Source organism: Myodes glareolus, chromosome 8 (genome assembly GCF_982192425.1).
Source record: "Myodes glareolus chromosome 8, mMyoGla1.1, whole genome shotgun sequence".
Classification (NCBI taxonomy): Eukaryota; Metazoa; Chordata; class Mammalia; order Rodentia; family Cricetidae; genus Myodes; species Myodes glareolus.
Genome location: NC_142033.1, coordinates 41,165,773 through 41,178,191, shown reverse-complemented (window position 1 = coordinate 41,178,191; position 12,419 = coordinate 41,165,773). Strand labels below are relative to the sequence as shown.

General features: G+C 47.2%; 1 protein-coding gene across 5 annotated transcripts in view; it reads right to left on the bottom strand.

Moving 5' to 3' along the window:
- Nucleotides 1-12,419, bottom strand: part of Rbm47 (RNA binding motif protein 47) — a 148,567-nt gene that overhangs the window by 77,151 nt on the left and 58,997 nt on the right. For all 5 annotated transcript variants that reach the window (XM_048414870.3, XM_085691840.2, XM_085691838.2 and 2 more), the window contains one exon: nt 7,277-7,356. The gene's annotated coding sequence lies outside the window, so the exon portion shown is untranslated. The remainder of the gene's footprint in view (nt 1-7,276; nt 7,357-12,419) is intronic.

The window sequence follows — 12,419 nt, the reverse complement described above, 5'->3', positions numbered from 1 at the left end:
CTTGTTGGAGGAAGAGGGTCACTGTGGGAGCAGGCTTTGAGGTTTCCTACACTCAGGATACTGCCTGGTGGCTCAGTTGACTTCCTGTTGCCTTCAAGATGTAGGACTCTCATCTATTTTTCCAGTACCATCTGCCTGCATCTAGCCATGTTCCCTGCCATGAAGATAACGGACTCAACCTCTGAACTGTAAGCCGCCACCCCAATTAAATGCTTTCCTTTGTAAGAGTTACTGTGATCATTGTGCCTCTTCATAGCAATAGAAACCCTAACTAAGAATCTAAGAGTTATTTTCCCCCCAAATTCAGCCTAGTTGTCTGCATCTTCTTGATTCTTTTTGGAATAGTGTGTGTGTGTGTGTGTGTGTGTGTATGTGTGGAGAGAGAGAGTGTGTGTCATATATACATATACACACATACACACACACACACACACATATATATATACCCTATACACACACACACACACACACATATATATATATATATATATATATATATATATATATATATATATATATATATATACCCTATATACCCCAGGATATCCTCAAACTCACTGTGTGAACTCCTGGTCTTCCTGGCCCTGTCTCCCTCCTGAATCTTGTTATTGTAAGCATGTGCCACCCACTGGAACCTTACTGTATTTCAGGTGAACATCACATCCAGGCTGTTTCAGTAGCATGCAGCCCCTTGCAATCTGAAGAGTTTAGTCATAAAGTAACTAGTTCTATGTTCTGAGCAATGCTGTAAGGATGGTTTCTAAAGAAAGATTTATTTATTTGTATGTGTCTGAGCACTTTTCCTGCCAAGCGCACTGGTTCCTTCAAGGGTCAGAAGAAGTCATTGGATCCCCTGGAACTGGGGTTACAGTTGTAAGCCACCATGTAGGAATCGAACCTGGGTCCTCTGGAAGAATAGGCAGTGCTCTTAACCACTAAGCCATTGCTCCAGCTGATGTGGGATTCCCCTCTATATGCTATGAATACTATTGGTTAATAAAGAAAGTGGCTTGGCCTGATAGGGTTGAACAGAGCTAGGTGGGGGAAACTAAACTGAATGCTGGGGGAAGGAAGGCAGAGTGAGGGAGAAGCCATGCAGCCACTGCTGGAGACAGACATGCTGAAACCTTGCTGGTAGGCCACAAGCCTCGTGGTAAAATATAAAATAACAGAGATAGGTTATTCTAGACTTAAGAGCTAGCTAGCAATATACTTAAGTAATTGACCAAGCAGTGATTTAATTAATACAATTTCTGTGTGGCTATTTCAGGAGTCTGGGCAGCCGGGAACAAACAAATGGCCAGCTTATAACATTCAGCCTCTTGTCAAGAGGCTCTTTTGTTGTGGTTCACGGAGCCCGTATAAGCAGCAGCTCTGTGTTCGGGCAGAACTCCATCCTAAGCTTTTTCCTAGGAGTCAGAAGGGTTTCAAAGCCAACGCCACCCATTTCCACAGATCACGAAGGAAACACAGGAAAGAACAGCTTGCCAGGCTAGAATGCAGGAGTCTAAACTGCTGTTTGCCTACACGGGACGTGCTCAATTGGAGCGTCTTTATAATTACCGATGTCCAGGCTCCTATCGGAGCTAACTCAGAGGCGTAGGTGGCTGGACCCAGATTTGAAGTCCAAAGCACAGCAAGATGCCCATGGGGCAGAGGGGTGGGGAGGATCCAGACCTGAGCTTTACGGTTCTAAGCAGTTCCCTGATGACCAAAGGCTGAAGTTCAAGATGAACCTCGCCGACTTGACACATTTTGCCTGCTGAGCTCCAGCTGCCTGGTTTTGTATTTCAGGGTCTAGGCGCTGTCACAGGCAACACAGCTTGGCATTCCCACTGATGTGGGCTAGAGAACATCTGGAGTTGGCTGGGGTGCCCAAGCGTGCCCTTTCTGGTGGTCCCTCAGCCTCCTGAAGAACGAGTGGTTAAAAAGTACCTTCTCTAGGTTCCAGCTGCCCTTGACGTGTGCTGTGCTTTGAATATCTTCCTGGTATTCACGGTTCAGAACCATTTTTTGAAGGGGCATTGGGGATAAAAACAGGGTCTCACATAGCTCGGGCCGGTCCTAAAAGCCTGTGTAGCCTGTTGGCCACGAACTCCTGGTTTACCTGCTGCTGTGCTGAGTGTTGGGATTGCAGATATACACCAGTAAACCTGGTGTTTGTTTATTTTGTTGTGTCGAGACAGCGTCTTACTGCATAGCTCAGGCAGGGCTTGAGTTCTTACTCTCTTCTCCTGTCTCCAGGCCCCTGTCCTGGCGTAACAGGTATGTGCCATCATGCCCAGGTCCCTAACCCTCTTGGTGGGATTATTGTAAGGATAAGATGACTCCAACCAAGTGGGAGAGATGAATAAAAAATGTGTGCCCAGCATATAATCAGTACTCAATGCATTGATTTCTGTTAGTCTCAGCATCTCTAGGGTTCCTTCTTACGCCAATACCCCTGGGCTTGGACAATCGCTTGGTGATGGATTACACATGTGGAAATGGGGAAAAAAAAACCCTCAGTAAATGCTGACAGGGTTCGGTCTAAAGGCCTAATGAGCGGAACCACCACTCATTCCTGGCACCTGAGGCTGGCCAGCTCACTCTTTGCTTCCCAGTGCCTTGGGAGCCGACGACCTTGGGTCTCAGTTTCAACAATACCCTAGGATGCATAATTTTGTCATTCTGGATGAAGTCAGTGTGGGTTTCCCGTAGCTGTCTTCCCCCCCGCCCCCATCTAATTCTAACATTGATACCTGTGAGTGTGGTTGAAGTGCAGGTCAGGAGTTCTGTTTGTCTTTGATGCGGGAGCCACAAACATATCTGCGAACAACCTGTTTTCGGATGCTGCGGAGCCTTGCAGGAAGCCTTGACTCTGGTGCACTCTAATGACAGACATGAAGACTCCTGGGAGTTCCTGGGAGCTTCAGGGCTGACATTTGTGGTAGTGGGGACTGAACCCCGAGCCTGCTCCATACTAGGCAAGTTCTCTATTACTTAGCTATGTTCCCAAACCCACTGCTGACACTTGAATATCACCCATGAAATGTGCCTACAGGGCTGCTGCGGACCTTGACCGAATTATTCAGCCTCAGAACTTGCGAGTTGTTTTCCTGCTTTCCAAACCATTAAATGCACTTCCATGAAGCATGGAACCACCAACCTGCTACTCTGCCAAGGGACACACGTTTCATGGGTGTCCAGTTTTCCTTTTCCTGGGCAGAGTGGAATGAACCTCTTCCTTGTAGAAAACAGACTTCTGTTGTAGGTCAACATCCCCTTATCTGCCATATGACGGGGTAAGCTGTGACTCTCCTATCTGCCTTTCTGTCATTTTCATTTTGAAAATGGGTTATCTCACTTGGTGACAAGCAAGTCATCAGAGAAGAGGTGGCTAAAGGAATTATAATAGGAGCTATGAAACTTTTGTGGATGATTTAAAAAAATATATAGTCTCTAGGATTTGTCCTTAGTGCTTGAACTGGATTTTTGGAGTCTATTCCTTGTGGAGGGATACCTTGCTCAGCCTAGACATTGGAGGGAGGGCCTTGGTCCTGCCTCAAAGTGATGTTCTAGACTTTGTTGACTCTCCATGGGAAGCCTTACCTCCTATGAGGAGTGGATGAGGGAGGGACGGAAGGTGGAGGGAGCTGGAGGAGGGGAGGGAGAGGGAACTGGAATTGGTTTGTAAAATAAGATAAGACTTTTATAACACAAAGAAAAAATAGGGTCTCTATATCCCAGGCTAGTCTCAAGCGCCATATGGAGCTGAGAATGATGCTGTTCTGGTTGGCTTGCTTCCACCTTCCAAGTGCTGGGATTGCCAACCATGGACCACCACAGGCAGTTTTGTGAGATGCTGGGGCTGGGGCTGGGGCTTGGGCTTCATCGTGCAATGCACTCTACACGGCAGCTGCGTCCTCTTCCAATAAATGCACTATGAAGGCTCTGAATACTTACTTTGGGGTGCTGTTAACACTTAATGTTCATACTCCTATTAACTTGTGGCTTTTCCTGGACTCTGCCACAGAGACCTCATTAGCTGGGATAACCTTCCCCCCCTTCCCCATGTACAGTCCTCAGAATCTTGCCTACAGTGGCCCTGGGCAGGTTTCAAGTTGAACTGAGTCTTCCCCTCCCCCTTTCCTTGTATTAACGTTACACTGTATATAGTAAATACCACCGCTGTGTGCTAAGCAAACGGCTATTCCGTTAAAAACAGAAGAAGCTGAAAATTTGCTTCTAGAACCTCTCTTCCGGGAGTGTTTGGAGCAACCCAGGAACATTCTGTGACAGGACCCTCCTGGTGCACGGCTGAACAAAAGACAGTCTGCTCAGCTCTGTCTGACCTTTGGGGATGTTTGCTCTCTACCAAGTTTCCCTTGTTAGAGGCCACACGGATTGTGCACCGTGAAGGCCCTCGCCTCCAGATGCCTTCTTGAAATGAAAGGAGAGGGTTGTTTTCTGAAGACTCGTTCCCCGACCAAGTTTAGGGGCCGTATGAAAAGCTGTTCCTGAGAGCTTTTGTCATTTCACTGGCTGAGCTTCAGTTTAGGACCACGACCACCCAGCCACTTAACGACAGCCACCACCACAGCAACAAAAAATCCTGGTGACGCGGCTCAGTGTTTAAGAGTGCTTGCCACCAAGCCGGAGGACCTGAGTTTGATCCCTGGGACCAAAATGATAGGAGAGAACCACCCCTGAAAGTTGTCGTCTGACCTTCATACATGACAGGGCATGCATGCACACACCCTACAAATGCGCGTGCGCGCGCGCGCGCGCACACACACACACACACACACACACACACAAAAAGAACTGTCCTATGTGCTCACTTTTTCTCCATTTCAAACACAACTGTCATTTTCAACTAGTAGATTACCTATCTCCTAATCCATGAATTTCCTTGGAACGGCGTCTAAAAGAAAATTGGTTAGGACTCAAGATGTTCAACTATTTAATCTGAAGTTCCCATCAGGAACTCTGACTCCCCCGCCTCGCTCTCTCTCTCTTTCTTTCTCTCTCTCTCTCTCTCTCTCTCTCTCTCACACACACACACACACACACAATACACATACACCGTATTGTTGATTTTTTTTTTAAGTTATAGCCAAAGAAGAAACAAAAAGTTCAGGTTTTCTTCTGCTTGGAAACTGAAGGCTCTGATCTCAGACTAAGGTAAAATTCTCGGAGGCAGGTGGTGGAGAGAGATCATAAACATGCTGAAAAGATCTAGGTTTGATCAATGCCTAAGAGCAAAGGAACCCCCAGATTCATCGCTGACTTAGGCTCGAGAGGGTCAGTTCAGAGCTAGAGTTCCACATCCCCCTTCTCTCTCATATTCATGTTTTAAGCATATATATGGTGGGGATAGGATAGATAGATAGATAGATAGATAGATAGATAGATAGATAGATAGATAGATAGATAATAGAGTCTTCTTCTTTGGAACAGGGTTTCACGCAGCTCACACTGGTTCTGTAACTGCGGATGGCCTGGAACTCCTGCCTCCGTCTCTGAAGTTCTGGGATTACAAGCACGTGCACAACACTGATTTGAGCAGTGCTTCTGATGGAAGATATCAGCACAGAGCATGGAGGTGGAAAACAGGTCCAAGAGGCAGAGTCAAGGAGTTGAGGGCGGGTGCTCCACTCGACACCATTTACTTTTGCACGTGCAGCCTTTGGTGGGGATAACTGGACTAAGCTAATGAACACCTTTGCCTGATTCCATTAAAATAGGTTAAATCATAAAAAGGAGCCCAGGGTTGGCGAGGCAGACCTCTCACTAGACGCTGGTTACTGTCATGAGAGAGGCAGGTGAGGGGAATCGAGAGGATTCACAAGAAAACCAGACGCGGGACCCAGCTCCAGGAATAATGCTGACCGACATGGGAAGAATTCTGCCTCAACCCCAAACATAGCAGCGACATCTGAACCACGGCCTGAAATCTGTCTTTTGAAGGACATCAAAGATTCTTCCAGAAATTTAACCATTGTTCTACACCTGAAGCCACTCTGCTCCACCTTGACCCTAACACATTAGGTTTGTGTTAATCCTTGCTACTGGCGCTTGTGGATGATGCTGTAACCCTCACGTGACTGCCCCCAGTCGGTGCCACCTGACCCCAGCCCCCCTCTCCCTATTACACCATTCTTTTACCTCTGAGTCTGCTGAAATGTCACTTAAGTTCCGGATCTTCACTGACGGTCAACCTCTGGCTTCGGACAACTTCAGAACCTCATTTGTTTTCTTTCTCCACTGTGTGTGTGTGTAGTCTGCAGGCATGTTTTTGTGGGTTCCTGTGTGTGGGTGCATAGGTAGGTAGCTGTGTGTGCATGCGTGTGAGGCCATGTGATCTGGAAGGGCCTGTTCATTCTACAGCATAACTCAGCTGTCATTTTCCACACTGCTAGCACCGGTTTCGCTTCTCGTACTAAAATTTCCACTTGGTAAGCACATGGCTCCCATTAATTCAGTCAACACACTAATGTCACCTCTTGAAATTTCAGTACCCCTCCCCAAAAAAGGTGCACTGCACCCTATGAACACTTCATGTGGGTTATTTAAGGATTCCCAGAATCTAAGTCTCCGTGAGGTACGCCCCAATTGCAGACTTCTTAGGTTGACTGGTGGGGGTGTGCGGAGGGTGGCATTGCCGAGCTAGGAATAATTCAATGAAAGTCGAAGTATGAACTCACCCATTTAATGTGCCCATTAAAACAGTACTAAGCAAAACAGACAAATCATTCCTTTTTCCACTCTTATTGGGACATTGGTACTTACAAACATACACGGGGACTCTGCCCAGGATGTTTAGTAAAAACAAAACAAGGTGGTATTGGTGTTGCGGGAAATCTGATCACACTGTGAACCCTAAGATTGCATTATTTAAATAAAACCAACCATGGGTCAAGAGGCAGAGTAAGTAACCATATAGAGCGAGGGGAGGTTGGGAGGTGGGGGAGGCACAGGAAGTAGAAGGGAGGGACATCAGGTTGAAGGAGTTTTGTTTCAAACAGCACAGGAAAGAGCCCTCTTTCTGGAACACTGGCAGAGGTGGAAGGTCAGCTGGGTACTTCCTCTGCCTCTCTGAGCTAGCAGGTTTTCACCCCAGCATGTGGTTTCCAAGTCTTTATTGATAAAAAGCAAATGATAGAGACTGAGTTGAAAAACAGCATTTGACTCCTGATGCGGAGGCGGCGAGGCAGCGGCAAAGGGAACAGTTGCAGGACACTTGTACTATGTTCATCTGAGCAGTGGTCAAGGCGAAGCCACTGTAACTTACCAAACTTCAGTGAGCTGGGGAACTGGCGAGGGAGGCTGGGTGGCCCAGAGCAGGGTGTCCTGAGTTCCTTGTCACCTGAGCTGTGAAATGGATTAGATGGCATTAGTAACCCAAACATGCAAATTAATGAGGCGTCTATCCAGAACCCCTGACAGGGGCCAGCAAGATGGTGCAGCCAGTAAACTCAGAGAGTAATGGTACTTGTCGTCAATCCCGACAGGCTGCTTTCAGTCCTAAGGACTGAGCCCATGGAAGCAGAGAACTGACCCCTCCTCCTCTGACCTCCGTGAGCAGGCCACGGGACACGCTCCCCACCCTCACCCACCCCACACATTATACATGGAAAAGAAAGAAATGTAATAGAAAGCTCTTTCGTTTGTTTGCTTTTTAAAGAACTGCTGAGAAGAATGGCAGAGGAGAGACGAGAAGCAAAACATGGTGTTTTCATTCATACCAGGAATATAGCCAAGCATTATGAGACATTTCTCCCAAGAAAAGAAATGACATCCTTTTGACGGGTTTACAATGCTACTCATATTAGCAATATGACATTCAAGGGGAAAACATCTCACTCTGACGAGGAGAGGAAGAATTGAGAGGAGAACCCTATAGATTCAACAAGGTGACAAACTCACCTCTACTGACTGAAAACTGAATAGTCTTGGGCATTTGTCTTATCTTGCTTTGCTTTGTGACCGGGTCTCATATAGCCCAGGCTAGCTTCTAACCTACTGTGTGGTGAGGCTGGCCTTGAACTCCCGATCTTTCTGCCTCTAGCTCCCAAGTGCTGTGATTGTATGTGAGACACGTCAAGATGGGTAAGAGGTCTATATAGTCCTCCAACTTCGCGAGCCCTTTACAGCTGGCATTTCTGCTCACACAGAGAGGCCTCCCTAACTGTTCAGCATTTTATGGCCACTAAAACGCTTTGGAGAGTCAGGTTCTGCGCAGCAGGTTTTATTTTATGATACCACTCCACAGAGAATGTATCCATGTGGCAAGAGCCTCACTCCTGCTCCTACCAAGGAAGACTGCAGCCAGCCTCTTATGAAGTGTGATAACTCCCGGTCCAACTCAGTAATCCTTTATTCCAAAGTTCTCCCCAAGGCAGGGGCCAGGCTAACTAAGCCTGAACTTTTGATTAGCATACTGTTCTTGAAAGAACTTTGACCCACAGACACTTGGCAAGGCCTCGCTTCTCTGAGTCCAGCCTGTGTCACGAGTGCCCATTTCAAGGGTAATAAAGAACCCGACTGTTTGCTTACAGCAAACGGAGGTGGTGCCATGTCATTACCTGGCTTTTATCTCCCTGTCCACCAAACCCTCGACAAAGGAAGTGTGCAGCCCACGGGCCAGCTTCACAAAAGATCAAAACGAAAGGGGACAGATTTCCAGACAGAAAAACACCGAAGTTCTACCTGGCATTTTGAAACATTAGTTTCTTAAGATGGTCCCAAGATCAAAGCGCTTGGAGTAGAGATAATTTGACTGGAAGACTCTGTGCTCTCCCAGAAGGTTCCTGGGCTCCTCTTTATTGACATGTTATAAAACAGGAATTGGATACAAGGAAGCAACCACAGATGCTGAGAGTCCATACCCCTCTGCCTTATACAGGATACATAGTCCTGCTGCCAAATTGGCTGAAGCCCCGCCCGTGCCTCCTACAGGATACACAGCACTGCTGTCTCATTGGCGGAAGCTGAAGCCCTGCCTCACAGGATACCGTCCTGCTGCCTTCACTGGCTGAAGCCCCCAGTGACTCAGAAGGGGGCTGTATAGGGATCAGATCCTAGTTAAATAAGATCACTGGGATGAGTCCTGACACAATGTCTGGAAGAAGAGGTTATGAGGACACCAGCCACAAGATGACACAGCAAGAAGACGGCCATCTTGGGCCATCGAGATGGTTCATCCAGTAAAGCCCTTTGCTACCAGAACTGAGTCTGATCCCTAGGCCCCACACGGTGGGAAGAACTGACTCCCACAAGTTGTCCTCTGACCTCCATGCATGCCCTGCCACCCAACAACAAATAAATGTGTTTAAAAAATACTAAAGAAGGCAGCCATCCGCAAGCCGAAGAGAGGACACTGGAAACCCCAGTTTGTGAACTTCTGACCTTGCATTCCAGCTTCTACAACTATGGGCATCAACTCCTGCTGCCGAAGCTGCTCGTCTGTGCATTTTCTTCCTACACCCCAACAGAACCAATCAGTGCCAACTTCCCACACTTCCACACCACGTCTCAGAACCAGCACGCCAGCAAAGATGAGCAGAAGGGGCTAAGTTCACAATTAAAGGACTGGGGTGGACAGCAGGCAGAGGAAGGGGACACACTCTATCTGCAACTATTAAATTTAGAAACTTTGTGGTACCATAAGGTCATATAGAATATGACCTTGATCTGATTACGGTGATGGATCTTCATACACAATCCTTGGACTAAACCATTGCAGGACATTTAAAAACATCCATCACTCACGCTTTTGACACATATTAAATGAACTCCTATCATACACCAGGCCCTTTTGGCAAACCCAGGGGACAGCAACTGTGGATCAAATGCATATATTTTTGTCACCATGGCACGTAGGATCCAGGTCCTAGGCTAGAAAGGTTGAGTTGGAGAAACAAAGTCACTGCTCTCTAGGTGGGAGCAGGTTAGTAGGACAAAGAATTGCAGGGAGACCATTATAAAGCTGGGAGGCCAGCTACCATGTGCAAGGAACGTCGGAAGGAAACCAGGAAGGCAGGACCTTCTCTAGCTGGATGAATCAAGGGAGATGAGAGTCAAGTCGTAAAGGATGAGCCATGTGTCCAAGAGACAAGGATAGAAGGTGGAGAGAGGACATTTTCCAGAGCGCATGGAGGAGGGCAGGACAGAAGAGAATTGTACCCAGTTAGGCAAGTGGGATGGACGGTGGGTGGGAACTGAGGCCGAATTTGAGCCGAGGAACCGGAGTTCGTATCTGATGGCATAGGAAGCTGCTGAAGACTTCAAACCGAGAAGGGAGACTGGCTTCCTGGAACTGCATGGAGGAGCACACCGGCCACAATGCGGAGGAGGGCTGAGGGGCATGGATGCAGGGATGCTTGGGGTCAAAGTTAGAGGTGCAGAACTCAAGAGGTCCGTGTGTTCAACCACAGCAGTGCAGACAGTGCCCAAGGCATCTTTGCAGACGGGAGCATTGCCTTTTAGAGAAGGGGAGAAGGAGAAGAGGAGGAAGGGAAGGAGAAACAGATGGAAAGAAACAAACATGGGAATAGCTTTGATTATTAGCCCAGGTTAGGACAGAACTCTGTAGCTGAGGCTGACCTTGAACTCCTGTTCTTCCTGCCTCTGCCTTGTATGTGCTAGGATTTTAGGCATTTACCCACGTGGGTAAAAGTATTTCTTTACAAACTACTTTAGCCATTGGAAATAAATGTCCTTTCTCCCCCTCCACTCATGTGTGACTGCGGCCTCTTTTCTGACGCATCTGTCAGTTTGCAAGGCAAAAAGCAGACTTCCCTCAAAAGAAGGATTCCTAGAGTTAATTAGTCTAAATATGTAAGCGCAACGAATGCTAATTAAAGCCCAGATAAACATTAAACAACAAATGAGAAACTAATTATTGTGTAACTAAAGATTGTTCTCCCTCTCAGTGAACACGAGCCAGACTAAAACAACAAACAAAGTAACAAAGGGTTAAAAACCTAAATATTGTCTAGGGATATGCTGGGTTTGATTTCCTTGGCTCTCTCCCAGGTTCTCACACGGCCTTCAAGAAAGGATACAATAAATACCTTCTCAGCATTTGGGCTAAGATCACGTGTTGAAAAGTAAGATTTGTGGATGAACATAGAATTTTCAGACTAAAGAGAAGTCAGGCAAGGAAGCGTGCGTCTGCCAGTCAAACCCTGGAAGGCTGAGTCAGGAAGGAGACAGTAAATTTGAGGCCAGCCTGGGCTACACAGAGCTCCAAGCAAAGTTGAAGCTACAAGGTGACACTCAGTTTCAGCTCCCAGCACCTATATATAAAGCCACAGACACTAGTCACCTTAAAACTTGGGGGAGGGGGTAAAAGGGAAGTGGAAGAGTGGGCAGAGAAAGGCAGATCCCTGGCGCCTACTGGTCAGCCAATCTAGCCAACAGAGTGCTGTGTTGTGTGCAGGGGGAGACCCCCAAAACGTGCTATCTATAGTGATAGTCTCCAAAAATGAGTGAGACATTTGGCTTCCAGTACAAACACTCAGAGAACACATACACACACTCACGCACACACTGTATTAACTATAAATGATGCCGCAATAAAGACTGAAGGTAAGGAAGATGGGGGTGGGGGAGAACGCCACGTGAGGAGGTGGATATTTATAGCCAAAGAAGGGGAAGTATATGCAGGAAAGAGCTCTTCTTAAGCTTATCCTGAACACATCCTCTCTCTGTGTGGACGAAAGGGGCTTGGAATGTAAAAAGGCTTCCTTATGCAAGAACCGTTTAGAAAAAGTCCAAAGTCTCCTCCACCCTCCGAAGGACAGTACTTTCTTACCTGGTTTCTCTGGGCAAGCCGCCCTCTTGTGGTTCCTGAACACAAAAGCAGGCAGCAAGCTCAGCCTGTGTACCAATGCCCACCAGGAGGCCTGAGGGTGGGAGGCCACATGCACCTCCTTAAGAGGAACGCACCCTATTGTGGGCTAGGGGCACATGAAAACTGGGTTGTCACAAAATAATATGGGTTGAGGCTGACAAATTGAACAGATGACTTAATCTCAGTGTTCACTACTTTTGAATTTGAATATTTGGATAGCTACTTTCACTTTGACCAGGTGGAGCCAGACAGCCTATCAGACGCAAACACGGAGCCCACGCAAGTCGGTGCCAAGAAAGCAGAATTACACATCCCCCCTCTGCGGGTGTGACTCAGGAGTGCCTGGATACCTCTTCACCCAGGAAACAAAAGTAACCAAGTGGTACTCAACTTTGTTTTTAAAGTAACATGGGGAATCCAGGTGTCTCAAGCAATGCTTGACATTTATTTAGGAAGAGAAAGACAGAAACCTTGCTGGTGTCCCAGGTCTCAAACCCCAGCATTTAGAAGGTGGAAATAGACTAAGACTTTAAGTTTATCCTTAGCTACAGAGTTTGAGACCAGCCTAGGCTACAAG